We start from the raw sequence: 21,904 nt of genomic DNA, 5'->3' as shown, positions 1-21,904 counted from the left end.
AGGGGATACCTAAAGAGCCGACACCATCAATTCTCTTGATAGAATCGGCTCGGGGGGGCACCTAGGTGGATAAAACACGAGGATATGAAGGAGGAGTATCTTTAAAACGCCCAGCAGCCCAAGATATTCTTTGATGATGGGTATTGAAGTATGGGGGCCGATACATGAATCGGCCGTAAAAATTCGAAATTTTTTAAGCACAGCCGATGCAGCAGACATCGACTTAAGGATATAAAGCCGATGCATGGCCATCGACTCAAGGGATATAACTGTTATAATCAGAGGGTCAATGGAGCAGGAAGTGGGTCCTTTTTTTCAAGGATTTCCGGATTATCTTTGCGAGTATTTGAGTCCGCGGTATCAGCTGGGGCAGTTTGAGGATCATGATCCTGACCAATGCCAAGAACAGCATGGACATGCAGATCAGGTTGAGGATGGGTTGCATCAAATCCGCCAAAAGAACGAGCCGATCTGACCTGCAAGGCGCGAGAAGTGGACTAAAGAAGCTCGGGGGGCAGCTCACCCTGAAGGTTCTCTGCTCTGAAGAGCCGATTTTGTTGAAATCGGCTGGCTCTGCATCATGACTTAAAAACCGATGGCGACACGTTTGGTTAGCCCACTGCGATGCTCGCCTTGATAGAGGCTCGGGGGGCAACTGGCTGCGTAGATATTCTGTTTTTAAGAAGCCGATCGGGATTTCATCGGATGGCCCTCCATCATAACCTTTTTGAAAGGGATTGGGCAGATTTGAAGAGTATCACTGAATATCTGAAAACCCAGAGGTATCGACTTCAGCATCAAGTCGTTTCAGCAGTGGTTCTGGGGCTCTCGTAAGGGCGTTGATCTGCCTAGTTGTTCGCCAGAGCTCAAAGTCATCGGTCGGAAAAGGTGGAAGATAGATCGTGAAGGATTGATGTGTTAACATCAGCTTTCGAGCATTGATCAAATTCACGATCACTCCAATGTCAAAGGAATGAAGAATGGGTCATGAGAGACCGATGCGTTGTCATCGGCTCATTAGGCATTGGCTAAGTGACGATCGGCGGGATCAGTATGAAGGGAAATCGGCTAAATTGGCATAAAGGAAATCAGCAAAATCAAATTGGGGAATTTCTTCATTGATAAACCAGATTTCTTACATAGAAGAGCTGATTGCTCTCAAAAGGGAGTACTAAGGGGATACATGGCCCCGTCTACTACTGCTGATCCTATTCTAAGGGTCCTATCTACGGGCCGTCGCTGCCCTCATCGTCACCCTCGTCGCCGCTGTCGGCGCTGCTCCCGGCGGGCTCGTCGTCGCTGCTGTGGCGGCCGCCGGCGGGACCTTCGTTGTCCTCATCCTCCTCGTCGTCGTCGTCGTCGTCGCTGTCGTAGTCACTGAGATTCCCTGGCCAGGGGCAGTGGCGCTTGGCCGGCGGCTCGTCGGAGGGGCTGTCGTCGTCGTCCTCCTCCTCCTCTTCCTCCTCCTTCACCTCCTCGGAGGAGGTGAAGTCATCCCAGGAGAAGCGATCGTCATCGCTCTCCTCCTCCGATTCCCCGTCGGCGAGGAAGCGGAGGTCGCTCTCCCCGTCCGTCGAGGACTTGTCGTCCTCGGACCAGATGGAGAAGTCATGGTCTGGCTCCTCCCCGGCCTCTATGGCGCGGCGGGTGTTGGCCGCATGGACCTCTTGTGGGTTCCGTTCTGGTGTCGGCTCGTGGGAGGAGGAGGACTCGAGGGAAAGTCCCGATGAGGCAGAGGAAGAAGAAGACATGGTGCGCAGAAGGGCTTTTGGAGTGCTAATGCGGAAAGGATGAGGAGAAGAACTGTTCGGTACGGTTGAATAAAAGAAGTGGGGAATTAATGTCCGAACGGTTTTCGAGGAAGTGGTGCCAAAAAACTGTCAAATCGTGCAGAGAAGTTGGGAAGGCAAGTCGTCATGATGGAAAATACTGCGACGGTTCTGCTCTGCCACGACATGACCCCTCGGAGGAAAAACAGAGTGGTTTTGAAATTATCATTACCAAAACCAGGGGGGCATGTGTTATCACCAGATTTTGGCAAAATCAGGAGGTGGGCCGTAAGGGAGATGGGCTTGGAAGATTACACGTGGAAGATCTCTGAAGCGGCCTTGCACGAAGAATTTGGGCTAGATTGCCCGTGTATCTTTAATTATAGTAGATTGCATCATAGATTAAAAGTTAGAGTTTGTCTCGTACACGGTGGGGATTATTCCCACGTTAGAAAGTCCCTTGGACTATAAATATGTATCTAGGGTTTATGGAATAAACAACAACCAACGTTCAACACAAACAAATCTCGGCGCATCGCCAACTCCTTCGTCTCGAGGGTTTCTCCGGTAAGCACCATGCTGCCTAGATCGCATCTTGCGATCTAGGCAGCACAAGCCTATCTCGTTGTTCATGCGTTGCTCGTGCTGAAGCCTTTTTGATGGCGAGTAACGTAGTTATCTTAGATGTATTAGGGTTAGCATTGTTCTTCGTATCATATGCTGTCATAGTGCAACCCTTATACATCTAGCCGCCCTTACACCTATCTTAGGTGTAGGGCGGCACCCCGCTTGATCATAGTTTAGTAGATCTGATCCGTTACGGTTGCTCCTTGTTCTTCAAGGATTAGTTTAACATCCGCAATAGTTAGGCCTTACAAAGGGTTGGAGGATCCAGCGGCGTGTAGGGTGAAGTTTGCTAGCCCTAGACAGGATGTTCCGGGGATCAACCTCGTGTTGGTTTTTAGGCCCTGTCTAGGATCGGCTTACGTTCACCGTACGCGAGCGCGAGGCCCAATCGTGAGTAGGATGATCCGATTATGCGGTGAAAACCCTAAATCGTCGTAGATCTCATTAGCTTTATCTTGATCAAGCAGGACCACCATATATTCGGACACCTTGTACGAATCATGGGTGGATCGGCTCTTTGAGCCGATTCACAGGATAACCTCGAGAGCCGATCGAGGCTCGTATTTAATGTTTACGTGTATGCCATGCAGGAAACTAAGCGAGGCATCATCCAACACCTTCCTGACCAGGTATAGGTCAGGTGGCACGCCCTTGCGATAGCATCGGACGTGTGACCAGGAGGCTTTGCGGGCCGTCGCTCTGAGGGACTGGGGCCAGCCGCAGCCCTAGTTGTTCCCGGCTCTACTGTGTTGCCCGTCGCTGCCCGCCGGTGGGTTTCTGACCGCAACAGATGGGCATGATTATTTGATGGAGCTCTCAAACCCCCCTTTTTTTGTTGTTGTTTTCCAATTATAAGTGAAACTGACAAAGAAATAAGAACCAAATAAAGAACCTAATAAAACTAAATAGGATAAACCAAAGATAATGAAAGCAACTATATACAATGCTTACATGTGGATGGGTAATATTGAGTTTCAAGGAGACAACCTCATGTTGGTTGATGAATAGGGGGATGCCTTGGGCATCCCCAAGCTTAGATATTTGCATCTTCTTGAATATTCTCTTGGGATCCATCTACACATCCCCAAGCTTGAGCTCTTGCATCCTCTTGCTCATCTCATATCACCATATTGATTAGAACTTAAAAACTGCATCCACATAAAGCTTCACAAAACTCATTAGTAGGTTAGTACTCATTAAATAAAATCCACAAGTGTTCAAGTATCCCTAATTTCAATAAAATCTATCAAATATTTAGCCACTGTAATACTGAGGTTTCTTATTATTTCAATCGTACGTCGAAAACGAAGGAAACTTTTGAATCCTAAATACAATATTTAAACAAAGAGAATAGAAATCTGTCAAAACTGAACACTCTGTAAAGATGTCACTCAATGAGATAGTTACGTAGCTCAAATCGAAAAACTCATGATTAATGAAAGACAGATCATAACCTCAGGTCTATGCACAAAAAAATTTCAGATCAAAATGCCATACTGAGATTTTTCACGAATTTTTGCAGCGCAGCACTGGAAATCTGTCTCAACAGAATCAGTCTGTAAAGATTGAATTATTAGATCTGTCTATGTACCTCAAATCAGAAAAGTCAGAACTAATTAAAGTTAGATAGCAAGCACTACTATGCAATCAAGAAATTTCAGATCAAGATCACGTTCTGGTGATTTTTAAAATTTTCTACAGTGGAGCACATGAGATCTGTTTTCTAGGCAGCATAGTGACAAACTTGCATAACAAACTAGGGGTTATCTATACATTCTATTTACATCGGGATATGTACACTATATACACCATATACACTATTTACAAGTTTTTAATGAAAATCTTCCATGGAAAGAATTGTTTTGGTTTCGCAGGCATGAACACAAGTGTTCAAGGTCGACCCCTACTTCACCATTACTCATCTTTCCAATCACTTTTCTTTTCTGAAAACATTTTTTTATTTTTTTATATAAGAAGTACAACTATTTTTTTTTGTAATTCGCATTCCCTATCCATACAAGAGATAGAGAACAACTAGGTACATGAAGTAAAACTACTTAAGCTAAAGCAAACAAGTGCACACGAAAATATTCACCTATGCTATGACTCCTCGGCAACGGCGCTAGAAAAGGTCTTGATAACCCACAACTATAGGGGATTGCGTGTAGCCTTTTCGATAAATAAGAGTATCGAACCCAACGAGGAGCTAAAGGTAGGATAAACATTCTCTCAAGTTCTATCAACCACTGATACAACTCTACGCACACTAAGTGTTTGCAATATCTAGGAAATAAAACTAGAGCGATAACGGGTATGAGAGGTGACTTTGCAGAACAACAAAATACACAGAATAAATGTTAGTGCTGCAGCAATAAAACAAACTAAACTAACAGTACCATGAGTGTGGAAAGGCGGTGGTAATAGTGGTGGCTTTGTCCAAGATCAATTAGTGAAGATCTTGGGTTCAATGTCTTCGATGCAGCTTTCTATGTAGGAGAGGCTAAATATACATGCTCTCCCTCCGGGATTACAAGTACTATATGATTGGCTTGCTAGCAAACATCCGTAAATACTAGCAAGCATTAAGGTTTCCCCAACCATAGCCTTAAGTAAATGGTCCTCATACTCCCATACATGCAACTATCCGGTTCGCGTCCTTAGGTTTCTGTCACTCCGGCAGAACTTACCCCTTCTAGTATACAAGTACTACCAACCCTATGGTGCTTGTTCCATGCGCGCACAAATATAATGGGCACCAAGGACGGTAACATATCAACATACAACTCTAATGAACCAAAGAGAAACAACCAATCAATCAAAGAACAAATAAACTATGGCAACATGACATAGATCATAGGATTATAACTTATAGCATCAAACACCATGTTTACATAGGACGGTACAGAGGTTTTTTAGAGGATGGACCACTGAATACAATGAGGAGTTGGTGATGGAGATGGCGGTGAAGACGTTGGAGGGCTCAGCGAGGAGCGCCGGGAGGCGGAGGCGTGGGCGGCGCCGGCGGCGGCGCGGGGACTCCTTCCCCGCCGCCGGCATCATGGGGGAGCGCCGCCCCTTAGCCTTCTTCTTCCTTGAGTTGGTGCTGGTGTAGATGAGTGTTTCCCCCTCCTTGGTTGCTGCCAAGGAGGAGGATTTTTCGTGACAATGCTTGGGGGCCTTCAAAAATAGGGTTTCCCATCAATATATAGTGTTGGAGATGCAATCTAGGCCATGGGATGGATGCCCCTTTGATCCAAGGGCTCTTGGGCACCTCTAGAACCTTCCTAGGACTCCGCTCTGTCCTTCATGAGCCTCTCAACTCGTGGCTGGGCCGAAATATCCAGGTATGGAAAGAGTTTGTGTCAAATACATCATCAATTATCAAGTGATATGCTTGATGAGCAACCCAAACCAAAAAAAATACATCACCAATTTTCGGAGTCCCGAGACTGCACGAACCTCCGCAGTAACTCTGCTCTTCCGGATGCATCCGTTGTCCGTTCTGGATGAATAAGATGTCCAAATTGTTCGGCTTGAAATTATCTACAACTTTGTAGTTTACGACTTTTCCATTTGACGTCGTTTTGATGGAGTTTCGAAGCGATCTTTGAAAAGTGTTCAGCAGGGACAAATTCCGGGAAATTCCAGATTTCACCATAATGAGCTATTTCCTGCACAACAAAGTTGAAACCAAGAACTTGTGCACTTTTGCAACTATTAATAGGTTAGTCACTTAAAACATATAGTAATTGGTGTAAAACAAGCATGGAACATCAAAAATTATAGATACGTTTGCGACGTATCAATAAGTAAAACAACCGGCTTGTCCTTTGCTATAATAAGGATTGGGCCACTCGCTGCAATTATTATTACTGCATTTTATTTATCTGCGACACCAAGTACCCCTACAAACCTGTTTGCTAGTTTTTACAGTGAATCCTTGATCGAAACTACTCGTCAACACCTTCTGCTCCTCGCTGGGTTCGCACTCTTATTTATCGAAAGTACTACGATACACCCCCTATACTTGTGGGTCATCAAGACAATTTTCTGACGCCATTGCCGGGAAGTGAAGCGCTATTGAAGAGTGTAATTGGTAAAGGTAACTTTTACTATAAGTGCTATTTTTATTTTTGTTTGTTACCGCTTTCTTTCATTATGGAGACGTCTCCATTTGACTCTCTATTTGGGATTACTACTACCACTGCTACGGTAGTAGATGAACCACCGCATGGTTAATTGGATCCTTTTAAGATACCTATGAAAATTGTTGAACATGTTATGAATAACTGGTATTTTGGAGATGGAACTGTCCATCCAGGTGATCATTTACTCTTTATACATGAATTATGCGAGTTGTTCAAGCGTACATGTATCTCAATGGACCAAGTTAAGAGGAAGTTATTCTCTTTATCACTTAAGGGAAGAGCTGCGGAATGGTATAAGATATTGAAGAATGGTCGATCTATTGGTTGGGAGGAAATTGTACCTCTCTTTTATTATAAATTCTATCCTCCAAGTGAGATTCATAAAGATCGGAATCAAATATATAATTTCTGGCCTCAAGATGAAGAGAGTATTGCCCAAGCGTGGGGAGATTGAAGTCACTAATGATCAAATGTCCCATTCATGAGCTCCCCGGTAATATTGTTATTAATAACTTCTATGCAAGGCTTTCTCTTCATGATAAGGATTTATTGGATGCTTCTTGTTCTAGATCATTTACACGTATGAAATAAGAAGCTAAATTGGATCTTCTCGACTGCATTCAGGAAAATACTGAAGGATGGGAGAATGATAAAGGAAGAAAGTTAGGTATTAATTATGATTTTGAATGCATTGAATCTTTTATGCAAACTGATGACTTTCGTAATACTAGTGTTGTTTATGGTCTTGATTCTCAAATTCTTGCAAATTGTTTTAAGTCTTTTGCCTCTTATCTCGATGTTCCCAAAAAGGAGTGGAACAAGTACCATGCACTTTACAAAGATATTGCTAATTGTGTTCCTGCTAAAAATATTGAAGTTTGTATTGCTGATCGTGTTTTTGCTGAACCTTATATTGAGAAAGTACCTTTCCCTGCGAAGGTAATGGAACATTCTATTATAACTAGTATGGTTAATAAAAGTAAAAAAAGCTATAGAACCTGATGAAAAAATAACTATTGAACATGTGGTACCAATAGTAAAGGATTTGGTTACTGAAAATGTAGAAGATGGACATATCATTTTCTGTGAAGATGCTTCTAATATTGTTTCGCATCCTAGTAAATCCAAGAAAACTAGTGTTCCCATGCTTTCTGTCATAATAGGTGATCATTGCTATTATAGTTTATGTGATATTGGTGCAAGTTCTAGTGCTAATCCTTATGAGCTCTACAGAGAAATTATACATGAAATTGGTTCTTGTGAACTTGAAGAAATTGATGTAGTTATTCAGCTTGCTAATAGAGAGACCATCTCTTCGACTGGTAGTGTTAGAGATGTGGAAGTTTTATGTGGTAAGATTAAATATCCTGCTAATTTTCTAGTACTTGGTTCAACTGCTAGTAAGACTTGTCCTTTAATTTTTGGTAGACCTTTCTTGAATACTTGTGGTGCTATTATAGATTGCAAGAAGGAGATTTTTTTTACTAAATTTGATAGCGAGTCTTATGTGTTTAATTTCTCTAAGTTTGCTAAAGCTCCTTATAAAACTGAATTGCCTAATGAAGATTTTGGAGTAGAACAACTTGCCTCTATTTCTCTTACTCCTAATGATGCTTTGCAGCAATATATGGAGGACCACGAAAGTGAGGTCTTTATGCAGGAAAGAAATGAGATTGATGAGATTTTTCTTCGTCAACCGGAGATGCTAAAGCACAATTTACCTGTGGAAGACTTACCACGCTACCACCCAAGGAGGATCATGTTTTGATTTAAAACCTTTACGTGATGATCTTAAATATGCTTATATTGATGATAAGGAAATATATCATGTTATTATTAGTTATAAACTTTCAAGACAAGAAGAGGAAAGATTATTGGGAGTATTGAAGAAACACCGAGGAGCTATGGGATATACTCTTGATGATTTGAAGGGGATTTCTCCTCCTATATGTCAGCATGCTATTAATATGGAACCGGATGCAAAGCCAGTTGTTGAACATCAGTGATGGCGTGTAACTCACACGTTCGTTGGGAACCCCAAGAGGAAGGTATGATGCGCACAGCAGCAAGTTTTCCCTCAGAAAGAAACCAAGGTTTATCGAACCAGGAGGAGCCAAGAAGCACGTTGAAGGTTGATGGCGGCGGGATGTAGTGCGGCGCAACACCAGGGATTCCGGCGCCAACGTGGAACCTGCACAACACAACCAAAGTACTTTGCCCCAACGAAACAGTGAGGTTGTCAATCTCACCGGCTTGCTGTAACAAAGGATTAGATGTATAGTGTGGATGACGATTGTTTGCAGAAAACAGTAGAACAAGTATTGCAGATTGTATTCAGTATAAAAGAATGGACCGGGGTCCACGGTTCACTAGAGGTGTCTCTCCCATAAGATAAATAGCATGTTGGGTGAACAAATTACAGCCGGGCAATTGACAAATAGAGAGGGCATAACAATGCACATACATGATATGATGAATATTGTGAGATTTAATTGCGCATTACGACAAAGTACATAGACCGCTATCCAGCATGCATCTATGCCTAAAAAGTCCACCTTCAGGTTATCATCCGAACCCCTTCCAGTATTAAGTTGTAAAACAACAGACAATTGCATTAAGTATGGTGCGTAATGTAATCAATAACTACATCCTCGGACATAGCATCAATGTTTTATCCCTAGTGGCAACAGCACATCCACAACCTTAGAACTTTCGTCACTTGTCCCGCATTTAATGGAGGCATGAACCCACTATCGAGCATAAATACTCCCTCTTGGAGTTAAGAGCAAAAACTTGGCCGAGCCTCTACTAATAACGGAGAGCATGCAAGATCATAAACAACACATAGGTAATAGATTGATAATCAAAATAACATAGTATTCTCTATCCATCGGATCCCGACAAACACAACATATAGAATTACAGATAGATGATCTTGATCATGTTAGGCAGCTCACAAGATCCGACAATGAAGCACATGAGGAGAAGACAACCATCTAGCTACTGCTATGGACCCATAGTCCAGGGGTGAACTACTCACTCATCACTCCGGAGGCGACCATGGCGGTGAAGAGTCCTCCGGGAGATGAATCCCCTCTCCGGCAGGGTGCCGGAGGTGATCTCCAGAATCCCCCGAGATGGGATTGGCGGCGGCGGCGTCTCAGTAAGGTTTTCCGTATCGTGGCTCTCGGTACTCGGGGGTTTCGCGACGAAGACCTTAAGTAGGCGGAAGGGCGGAGTCGGAGGGGCACGGGGGCCCCACACGCCAGGGCCGCGCGGGCCCCTCCCGGGCCGCGCCGCCCTAGTGTGGCGGCGCCCCGTGGCCCCACTTCGTCTTCTCTTCGGTCTTCCGGAAGCTTCGTGGCAAAATAGGCCCCCGGGCGTTGATTTCGTCCAATTCCGAGAATATTTCTTTACTAGGATTTCTGAAACCAAAAACAGCGAGAAAACAACAACTGGCTCTTCGGCATCTCGTTAATAGGTTAGTGCCGGAAAATGCATAAATACGACATATAATGTGTATAAAACATATAGATATCATCAATAATGTGGCATGGAACATAAGAAATTATCGATACGTCGGAGACGTATCAGCATCCCCAAGCTTAGTTCTTGCTCGTCCCGAGCAGGTAAACGATAACACAGATAATTTCTGGAGTGACATGCCATCATAACCTTGATCATACTATTGTAAACATATGTAATGAATGCAGCGATCAAAACAATGGTAATGACATGAGTAAAAACCTGAATCATAAAGCAAAGACTTTTCATGAATAGTACTTCAAGACAAGCATCAATAAGTCTTGCATAAGAGTTAACTCATAAAGCAATAAATCAAAGTAAAGGTATTGAAGCAACACAAAGGAAGATTAAGTTTCAGCGGTTGCTTTCAACTTGTAACATGTATATCTCATGGATAATTGTCAACATAGAGTAATATAACAAGTGCAATATGCAAGTATGTAGGAATCAATGCACAGTTCACACAAGTGTTTGCTTCTTGAGGTGGAGAGAAATAGGTGAACTGACTCAACATAAAAGTAAAAAAAAGGTCCTTCGTAGAGGAAAAGCATCGATTGCTATATTTGTGTAGAGCTTTTATTTTGAAATCATGAAACAATTTTGTCAACGGTAGTAATAAAGCATATGTATCATGTAAATTATATCTTACAAGTTGCAAGCCTCATGCATAGTATACTAATAGTGCCCGCACCTTGTCCTAATTAGCTTGGACTAACGGGATCATCGCAATACACATGTTTTAACCAAGTGTCACAAAGGGGTACCTCCATGCCAACTGTACAAAGGTCTAAGGAGAAAGCTCGCATTTTGGATTTCTCGCTTTTGATTATTCTCAACTTAGACATCCATACCGGGACAACATGGACAACAGATAATGGACTCCTCTTTAATGCATAAGCATGTAGCAACAATTAGTGTTCACATATGAGATTGAGGATATATGTCCAAAACTGAAACTTCCACCATGATTCATGGCTTTAGTTAGCGGCCCAATGTTCTTCTCTAACAATATGCATGCTCTGACCATTAAAGTGGTAGATATCCCTTACTTCAGACAAGACGGACATGCATAGCAACTCACATGATATTCAACAAAGGGTAGTTGATGGCGTCCCCAGAAACATGGTTATCGCACAATAAGCAACTTAATAAGAGATAAAGTGCATAAGTACATATTCAATACCACAATAGTTTTTAAGCTATTTGTCCCATGAGCTATATATTGCAAAGGTAAAGAATGGAAGTTTTAAAGGTAGCACTCAAGCAATTTACTTTGGAATGGCGGAGAAATACCATGTAGTAGGTAGGTATGGTGGACACAAATGGCATAGTGGTTGGCTCAAGGATTTTGGATGCATGAGAAGTATTCCCTCTCGATACAAGGTTTAGGCTAGCAAGGTTATTTGAAACAAACACAAGGATGAACCGGTGCAGCAAAACTCACATAAAAGACATATTTTAAACATTATAAGACTCTACACCGTCTTCCTTGTTGTTCAAAACTCAATACTAGAAATTATCTAGACTTTAGAGAGACCAAATATGCAAACCAAATTTAGCAAGCTCTAGGTGTTTCTTCATTAATGGGTGCAAAGTATATGATGCAAGAGCTTAAACATGAGCACAACAATTGCCAAGTATCAAATTATTCAAGACATTTTAGAATTGCTACATGTAGCATTTCCCGATTCCAACCATATAACAATTTAACGAAGAAGATTCAACCTTCGCCATGAATATTATGAGTAAAGCCTAAGGACATATTTGTTCATATGCAATAGCGGAGCGTGTCTCTCTCCCACACAATGAATGCTAGGATCCATTTTATTCAAACAAAACAAAAGCAAAAACAAACCGACGCTCCAAGTAAAGCACATAAGATGTGATGGAATAAAAATATAGTTTCAGGGGAGGAACCTGATAATGTTGTCGATGAAGAAGGGGATGCCTTGGGCATCCCCAAGCTTAGACGCTTGAGTCTTCTTAGAATATGCAGGGGTGAACCACCGGGGCATCCCCAAGCTTAGAGCTTTCACTCTCCTTGATCATATTGCATCATTTCCCTCTCTTGATCCTTGAAAACTTCCTCCACACCAAACTCGAAACAACTCATTAGAGGGTTAGTGCATAATAAAAATTAACATGTTCAGAGGTGACACAATCATTCTTAACACTTCTGGACATTGCATAAAGCTACTTGGACATTAATGGATCAAAGAAATTCATCCAACATAGCGAAAGAGGCAATGCGAAATAAAAGGCAGAATCTGTCAAAACAGAACAGCCCGTAAAGATGGATTTTATTGAGGCACCAGACTTGCTCAAATGAAAATGCCCAAGTTGAATGAAAGTTGCGTAAATATCTGAGGATCACGCACGTAAATTGGCATAATTTTCTGAGCTACCTTCAGAGAGGCAGGTCGGAATTCGTGACAGCAAAGAAATCATGCTATCGCGCAGCAATCCAAATCTAGTATGAACCTTACTATCAAAGACTTTACTTGGCACAACAAAGCACAAAACTAAGAGAAGGAGAGGTTGCTACAGTAGTAAACAACTTCCAAGACTCAAATATAAAATAAAAGTACTGTAGTAAAAACATTGGTTGTCTCCCATAAGCGCTTTTCTTTAACGCCTTTCAGCTAGGCGCAGAAAGTGTATATCAAGTGTTATCAAGGGATGGAGTATCGACATTACCTTGGGCTTTATCCTTACCTTTCTTGTTCTTTTTCTTACTCTTTGGTTTAGGAAATATATGTCTACCCCCGGGGTGTAGAGGTGAATTTTAGGGTACCTTCTCCCATATCTATGACTGCTCCCAATAGTTTCAGCAGGGATCTTCCGAGTGTGATTTGTCCTGTTCCTGCACATTCAATAACAAGATAATCAATAGATATTGTTCTCCCAAGAATGGTTGTATGCACACCCGCAGCTATTCCTTTAGGAATTATAACAGAGTTATCAATAAGGGTTATTCCTTCTCCCCCTTCAACAAATCCCCAAATTTTCAAAGATTTATGAATACTCTTAGGCATTAGGCAAAATTCAGTCATAATATCACAATTAGCATGAAGAGTTTGGTCACCTATAACAATTTTAATAGTAGGATCCCATAATGAAGGTTCAGAGTTCACTAAAACTTGATCAAGATGGTTACGAACATATCCATAATTTTCATTCAAGCGAGATGCACTTGTCTCAAGAGTGTTTAATCTATTATAAATGCTAATAAGGGCTGAATCAAAGTTATTAGCTGAATCATGTGATGCAACCAACTTCTTTATGGCATTAAAAGCTTGATCCCCATTGCAATGAAGGAAATCTCCTCCCACTACAGCATCCAAGGCATATCTATAGCGAATCATAAGACCAAAATAAAAATTACTAAGGAGCAAACTTAGAGTCATTTGAGATTCAGTTTTACGATAAGAAGTAAAAATTCTGGACCAAGCATCTTTAAAACTCTCCTCATCCCCTTGTTTAAAAGTGAAGACTAATTCCTCAGGTGAAGAAGTAACAAGTGCAGAACTAGACATGGTAACAAAAGTAAAATGCAAGTAACTAATTTTTGTGTGTTTTTGATATAGAGTGCAAGACAGTAAATAAAGTAAAGCTAGCAACTAATTTTTTTGTGTTTTGATATAATGCAGCAAACAAGAAAGTAAATAAAATAAAGCAAGACAAAAACAAAGTAAAGAGATTGGATTGTGGAGACTCCCCTTGCAGCGTGTCTTGATCTCCCCGGCAACGGCGCCAGAAAATATGCTTGATGGCATGTAACTCACACGTTCGTTGGGAACCCCAAGAGGAAGGTATGATGCACACAGCAGCAAGTTTTCCCTCAGAAAGAAACCAAGGTTTATCGAACCAGGAGGAGCCAAGAAGCACGTTGAGGTTGATGGCGGCGGGATGTAGTGCGGCGCAACACCAGGGATTCCGGCGCCAACGTGGAACCTGCACAACACAACCAAAGTACTTTGCCCCAACGAAACAGTGAGGTTTTCAATCTCACCGGCTTGCTGTAACAAAGGATTAGATGTATAGTGTGGATGATGATTGTTTGCAGAAAACAGTAGAACATGTATTGCAGATTGTATTCAGTATAAAAGAATGGACCGGGGTCCACAGTTCACTAGAGGTGTCTCTCCCATAAGATAAATAGCATGTTGGGTGAACAAATTACAGTCGGGCAATTGAAAAATAGAGAGGGCATAACAATGCACATACATGATATGATGAATATTGTGAGATTTAATTGGGCATTACGACAAAGTACATAGACCGCTATCCGAGCATGCATCTATGCCTAAAAAGTCCACCTTCGGGTTATCATCCGAACCCCTTCCGGTATTAAGTTGTAAAACAACGGACAATTGCATTAAGTATGGTGCGTAATGTAATCAATAACTACATCCTCGGACATAGCATCAATGTTTTATCCCTAGTGGCAACAGCACATCCACAACCTTAGAACTTTCTGTCACTGTCCCAGATTTAATGGAGGCATGAACCCACTATCGAGCATAAATACTCCCTCTTGGAGTTAAGAGCAAAAACTTGGACAGAGCCTCTACTAATAACGGAGAGCATGCAAGATCATAAACAAAACATAGGTAATAGATTGATAATCAAAATAACATAGTATTCTCTATCCATCGGATCCCAACAAACACAACATATAGAATTACAGATAGATGATCTTGATCATGTTAGGCAGCTCACAAGATCCGACAATGAAGCACATGAGGAGAAGACAACCATCTAGCTACTGCTATGGACCCATATTCCAGGGGTGAACTACTCACTCATCACTCCGGAGGAGACCATGGCGGTGAAGAGTCCTCCGGGAGATGAATCCCCTCTCCGGCAGGGTGCCGGAGGTGATCTCCAGAATCCCCCGAGATGGGATTGGCGGCGGCGGCGTCTCGCATAGGTTTTCCGTATCGTGGCTCTCGGTACTGGGGGTTTCCCGACGAAGACCTTAAGTAGGCGGAAGGGCGGAGTCGGAGGGGTCACGGGGGCCCCACACAGCAGGACCGCGCGGGCCCCTCTTGGGCCGCGCCGCCCTAGTGTGGCGGCGCCCCGTGGCCCCACTTCTTCTTCTCTTCGGTCTTCTGGAAGCTTCGTGGCAAAATAGGCCCCTGGGCGTTGATTTCGTCCAATTCCGAGAATATTTCTTTACTAGGATTTCTGAAACCAAAAACAGCAGAAAACATCAAGCGGCTCTTCGGCATCTCGTTAATAGGTTAGTGCCGGAAAATGCATAAATACGACATATAATGTGTATAAAACATGTAGATATCATCAATAATGTGGCATGGAACATAAGAAATTATCGATACGTCGGAGACGTATCAATCAGCGCCGTTTAATTCCGAAGATGAAGAATGTGGTAAGAAATGAGGTATTGAAACTTCTTGATGCTGGTATTATTTATCCTATTGCTGATAGTAGATGAGTTAGTCATGTACATTGTGTCCCTAAGAAAGGAGGAATTACTGTTGTGCCTAATGAGAATAATGAGCTTATTCCTCAAAGAGTAGTAGTTGGTTATAGGATGTGCATTGATTTTATAAAAGTTAATAAGGTTACGAAGAAAGATCATTACCCTTTACCTTTTATTGATCAAAGGTTAGAAAGGTTGTCTAAGAAAACTTATTTTTGTTTCCTTGATGGTTATACTGAATTTTCTCAAATTGCTGTTAAAAAGCAAGATCAAGAGAAAACTACTTTTACTTGTCCTTATGGAACTTATGCTTTTAAACGTATGTCTTTTGGTTTGTGTAATGCTCCGGCTACGTTTCAAAGATGCATGTCTGCTATTTTTCATGGTTTTTGTGAAGAAATTGTGGAAGTATTCATGGACGATTTCTCCGTCTATGGGACTTCTTTTTATAGCTGTTTGCACAATCTTGATAAAGTTTTGCAGAGATGTGAAAAAACTAATCTTGTTTTTAATTGGGAGAAATGCCACTTTATGGTAATGAATGAATTGTTCTTGGACATAAAATTTCTGGAAGAGTTATTGAAGTCGACAGAGCCAAAGTGAAAGCAATCGAGACAATGCCATGTCCTAGGGATGTTAAAGGTATTCGTAGTATTCTTGGTCATGCTGGTTTCTATAGGAGGTTTATTAAAGATTTCTCTAAAATTTGAAAGCCTCTTACTAATATTCTTCAAAAGGATGTACCTTTTGTCTTTGATGATGACTGTAAGGAAGCTTTTGAAACTCTAAAGAAGGCTTTAACCACTGCTCCTATTGTTCAACCACCTTATTGGAATTTACCCTTTGAAATTATGTGTGATGCTAGTGATTTTGCAGTAGGTGTTGTTCTTGGACAGCGAGTAGATAAGAAGTTGAATGTTATTCATTATGCTATTAAGACTCTTGATGATGCTCAAAAGAATTATGCTACTAAAAAAGAATTTTTAGTTGTAGTCTTTGCTTGTGATAAGTTTGAACCTTATATTGTTGATTCGAAAGTTACTATTGGTACTGATCATGCTTCTATTAGGTACCTTATGGAAAAGAAAGATGCTAAGCCTAGGCTTATTAGATGAGTGTTGCTTTTACAAGAGATTGATCTGCATATTGTAGATAGGAAGGGCGTTAAAAATCATGTTGCTGATAATTTGTCTAGATTGGAAAACATTTGTTATGATCCTATTCCTGTTAATGATAGTTTCCAAATGAACAATTGGCTGCAATAAAAGTAACTTTGCGCGAGAGTCCTTGGTATGCTGATTATGCTAAATTTATTGTTTCCAAGCATTTGCCTCCAACATTTAAAGCTCAGCAAAGAAGAAAATTCTTTTATGACTTGCAACATTGTTTTTGGGATGACCCACACTTATATAAAGAAGGTGTGGATGGTATTATGCGAAGATGTGTTCCGGAATATGAGCAACAAGAGATGTTGAGGAAATGTCATGGTACACAATGAAATGTCTATGAGTTATCCTCTTGTTATTGAACCATTTGACTATTGGGGATTTGACTTTATGGACCCTTTTCCTCCTTCAGAAGGTTATACTCATATACTTGTTGTTGTTGATTATGTTAATAAGTGGGTAGAAGCTATACCTACGAAGAGTGCTGATGGTGAGACCTCATTAAAAATGCTTAAGGATGTTATTTTCCCTAGATTTGGTGTGCCTGGATATCTTATGACTGATGGAGGTTCTCATTTTATTCATGGTGGTTTTAGAAAGACTCTTGCTAGATATGATGTTAATCATAGAATTGATTTAGCCTATCATCCTCAAACAAGTGGACAAGTAGAATTATCAAATAGAGAGATTAAATCTGTCTTGCAAAAGACTGTTAATAAATCTAGGAAGAATTGGGCTAGTAAGTTAAATGATGCTTTATGGGCTTATAGAACTGCTTATAAAAATCATATGGGTATGTCTCCTTACAAAATGGTTTATGGAAAAGCTTGTCACTTGCCTTTAGAATTAGAACATAAAGCTTATTGGGCAGTGAAAGAACTTAATAGAGACTTTAAATTAGCTGGTAAGAAAAGGTTGCTTGACTTAAGTTCTCTAGATGAATGGAGGAATGAAGGTTATGAAAATGCTGAACTCTTTAAAGAGAAGGTTAAAAAGTGGCATGATAAGAGAATTCTTAAGAGAGAATTCCATGTTTGTGATAAAGTTCTATTGTATAGGTCTCGTCTCAGATTTTTTGCAGGAAATTACTGTCAAAATGGGAAGGACCTTTTATTATTGAAGAGGTGTATCGTTTCGGTGCCATAAAAATTGCTTCATTGAAGGATAGCACTACACAAGTGGTGAATGGGAAAAGACTCAAACATTATGTTTCTGGAGATTCTTATAATGAAGATATTGATATTATTCAAGTGGTGACTTCGGAAGAATTCATTAAGAAGAAAATCCAGGAATCTGCAGAGTCCGTTTTCGAATAGGTAATAGTTTTAGTAAGAAAAAAAGTTCACGTTAAGCTTTCCTGGTTATATTTTTGTTGTTTTTACTAAATATGAAAATTACGAGACGGAAACGGGTAGGAAAAGGTGCCCAGGGGCACTAGACCTGGCCCGCGCCTAGGCATGGTCTGGGCGCCCTGGAGCCCCTTTCCGACCCGGTTTCTCCTTGTTCCCTTTCTTTTGTCACGAAACTTTTTGCTATATAATCCATCGGATCCCCCGAGGTCCGTATATCATGTTCTCATCGTATTTTATTTTCGATATGTTTCTGCCAGGATTTGTTCTCAGTTTTAGAGGCACCATGGTCTCCACCAACAACGATAAGGGCAAGGAGCTGCCGGAAGATGATCTCCAATATCCAAAGCTGGAGGAGGAGGTCAAGAGTGAAGCTGAAAAGGAAGTAGAAGAAGACCGACTCTCACCTCCTCGCACCATCATTGCAAGTATTGGAGTGGTGGAAGACCCTCTCAAGTTCAAGAAAGGAGAAGGGATACGCGCCGGAGGAGGGGTTCCACATCACATCCTAGCTGAGAGGACACAGGAAAACGTAACCCCTTCCATACCTTAATTCATAAGAATCAATTTGAAAGGGTGCCTCAGGCGGAGTTACCCTCTGGTTGGGATATGGATCGTTCTAACAGTACACGGAAAGGAAGATCTGAGTCTGAGGAAGGATGGGGGAACAATTCCAAGAGCCGGAACTCACAGTCTAACAGATTCATGAATTTTATTGATCACAACACGGAGTTGATTCGTATTCTCACCTACAAGATTGATGAGTTGAATGAGTTGGTTTATAAGCTTATTAAGGATGCACCACCACCACCGAAAGAGTAATTCATCATTGGTATTGGCATCCCCTTAGCTTGTTCCAAGCTTGGGGGAGTGCCGCGACATCACACTATTATCTTCTACCTTTTTTACTTTTTAGTAGTGTCATATCGTGAAGTGAAGTTATCATATAGGATAGTTTGCAGTGTGGAAGTATCTCTCCTTTAGTTGATTATCTATGTATCCCTTGGTGTGAGCCGTTATGACACTAGTAGGAAAAGCCTCATCAGTGGCGCACGAAAATTTGATTCTGTGGCGCACGGGTGGTGCGCCACAGAAACGTCGCCACAAAAATAAGCTTTCTGTGGCGCACCTGGTCGTGCGCCACGAAATAAGGTTTACGTGGCGCACCGGACCAGGTGCGCCACGAAATAAGTAGTTCCGTGGCGCATGTGATGTAGCTGCGCCACGGAATTATTTTTTGGTGCGCCACAGAACTATCTACAGGTATACTCGATTTTGTGCTCCCTGGTGTATTATACTGGTTTTATACTGGTTTTATACACCGTATACAGGTTATATACTGATATAATATAGACAGATATAATATGGACATATATAATCATCACATCATCATCACATTACTTAGAGCCCGATCGAGTTATACATATAGCTCCATACAACTCATAATCCATGCAAATTAAGAAAGTTCTCATCATCTCTAGATACAAACGAAGTGACACCGGCCGCCGCCTACACTAGGATGAAATAGAGTACCGCCGCGACGATGGTGAGCAAGAGCGAGAGCACAAGGAAGGTCTTCATCTTGCTCTTGTTCGCTTAGTGCGCCCTCCACTTGGCAACCGCCTCGTGTCTAGTCGGGTACCCTTTGTAGCGAGTTGCCGCTGAACTTGTGCACCTGTTTCTTGCACTCCTCCCACTCCTCGTACACTCCTGGAACCCGCCCCTCGAACACGACGTAGTACGTCATCTCTATGGACACAAGGCATATTAGTATATAACGCAATGGAAAGAGTTAGAGGGTTTACATGCATACATATTCACAAGAATTAAAGCAAGGAAATAATAATAAACCTAAAAGAAATATAGCATCGGTATCACATAAGTAATATGGTTCAACGATAACGACTACAATAGTAATTGAAGTCCAACAACGACGACCACCATTTCGAGCAAATTAAGCAAGTTTAGTTTACAACACGGTGCAAATTGTCTATCGATTCAAAGTAATGCTAGGCACACCGGCCTCGGTCAACGAGACGTCTTCTTGAGCGGCTCCGGGAACGGCTTGTACAAGTCCTTCGTCGTCCACGTCCTTCCATCACCCTGCTTATGTAGGCATTCTTCGATATCCCTCTTAGGCAACGCTCTGGCTACGTGTAAGAGCCCCGATCCGTTGGATACATCTTGTAAGATAATTTCCGAGAGCTTTACTTGATGGAAGTCTTCTCTAAGATCATCATCACTGATTTCCCTCGACATTTTAATGGGGTCTCGCTTACTAGGTGGCAGAGACATCATCTCTGCATCCTCGACAAACCCTTTAAGGTGATGGAGGACATAGAAGGCCTCCTTAATGCTGCCAGCTGGCTGCTTGATACAAGGGAAGTTGATCACGTGCTTGAACCCGATCTTTTTAGTGTCCGGCCTGATATATTGCCCATTCTTGTCGAAGGTGCCTCCACTTTTGGAGTAGCCAAGGATAGCCTCATCGAGAACACCCCTTATTCTCGTGTAGTCTTTCTTCGTCGTCGTACTCGACGAGTCGAAATACTTGGGCTAGTGACCACTTTGGATCTAGGATGATGAGTGTGCGTATTTGTCCCTGCTCAACACATGCAATTGAAATGGAATGTTGGAAATGATCGGCAATGGAAGAAATATATAAGAAAGCATAAGTTACGACGGCCGTGAGCGGATGTGTACTTACTCGGGAAAGACAGGCAGAAGAATGGTGTTGCTCTCTTTGTGCATGAGCATGAAGTTCGGAGGTACCGCACCGCCTTGGTCCGTGTCCTTGAGCCGTCCTGGAGCTGGCTATCGCGCATGTAGTAGGGATCCGCTACCGCGATGTGGCGGGGTCTCTCTCTGTTGATCTTCATCTGAAGATTGATCGCGTATAGGCGGACCAAGTTATAGTCGAGCCGTTTCGAGTGAAATAGATTGAAGACGTCCTCGAACGCTATGAAGAAGATATCCGCGGGGTCTTCATTGACGAAGTTCTGGTTGGACGGCACCTTGACCGAGAACACCGGGTAATTTGGATCCTTTTCTTTAAGAAGGACGCTCTCCCGATAATGAATAGAGTGCTGCAAAGGGAGCATTTGTCCACTTGCGAGGTGTTCCATGTCCGGAGGCAGTATAGGTTTACCAGCTTCATGACACCGGGGCAAGCCATCCGGTGTAGGTGGTACCATGTCGTCGGCCCGGATCCTCTTAGGAGCAGGCTAGCTCGAAGATGCGCCCTTCTTGGCTCCTCTCTTCCTTCCCTTCTTCACTTGACCTACTGGGGGTGCTTTGTTGGAGATATGCCCAAGAGGCAATAATAAAAGTGGTTATTATATATCTTTATGTTTATGATAAATGTTTATATACCATGGTATAATTGTATTAACCGAAACATTGATACATGTGTGATATGTAAACAACAAAGAGTCCCTAGTATGCCTCTTAACTAGCTTGTTGATTAATGGATGATTAGTTTCATAATCATGAACATTGGATGTTATTAATAACAAGGTTATATCATTGTATGAATGATGTAATGGATACACCCATTTTAAGCGTAGCATAAGATCTCGTCATTAAGTTATTTGCTATAAGCTTTCGATACATAGTTACCTAGTCCTTATGACCATGAGATCATGTAAATCACTTATACCGGAAAGGTACTTTGATTACACCAAACGCCACTGCGTAAATGGGTGGTTATAAAGGTGGGATTAAGTATCCGGAAAGTATGAGTTGAGGCATATGGATCAACGAGTGGGATTTGTCCATCCCGATGACGGATAGATATACTCCGGGCCCTCTCGGTGGAATGTCGTCTAATGTCTTGCAAGCATATGAATAAGTTCATAAGAGACCACATACCACG

Source organism: Lolium rigidum, chromosome 6, assembly GCF_022539505.1.
Source record: "Lolium rigidum isolate FL_2022 chromosome 6, APGP_CSIRO_Lrig_0.1, whole genome shotgun sequence".
NCBI classification, from domain to species: Eukaryota; Viridiplantae; Streptophyta; class Magnoliopsida; order Poales; family Poaceae; genus Lolium; species Lolium rigidum.
This window is presented reverse-complemented; position numbering follows the sequence as displayed.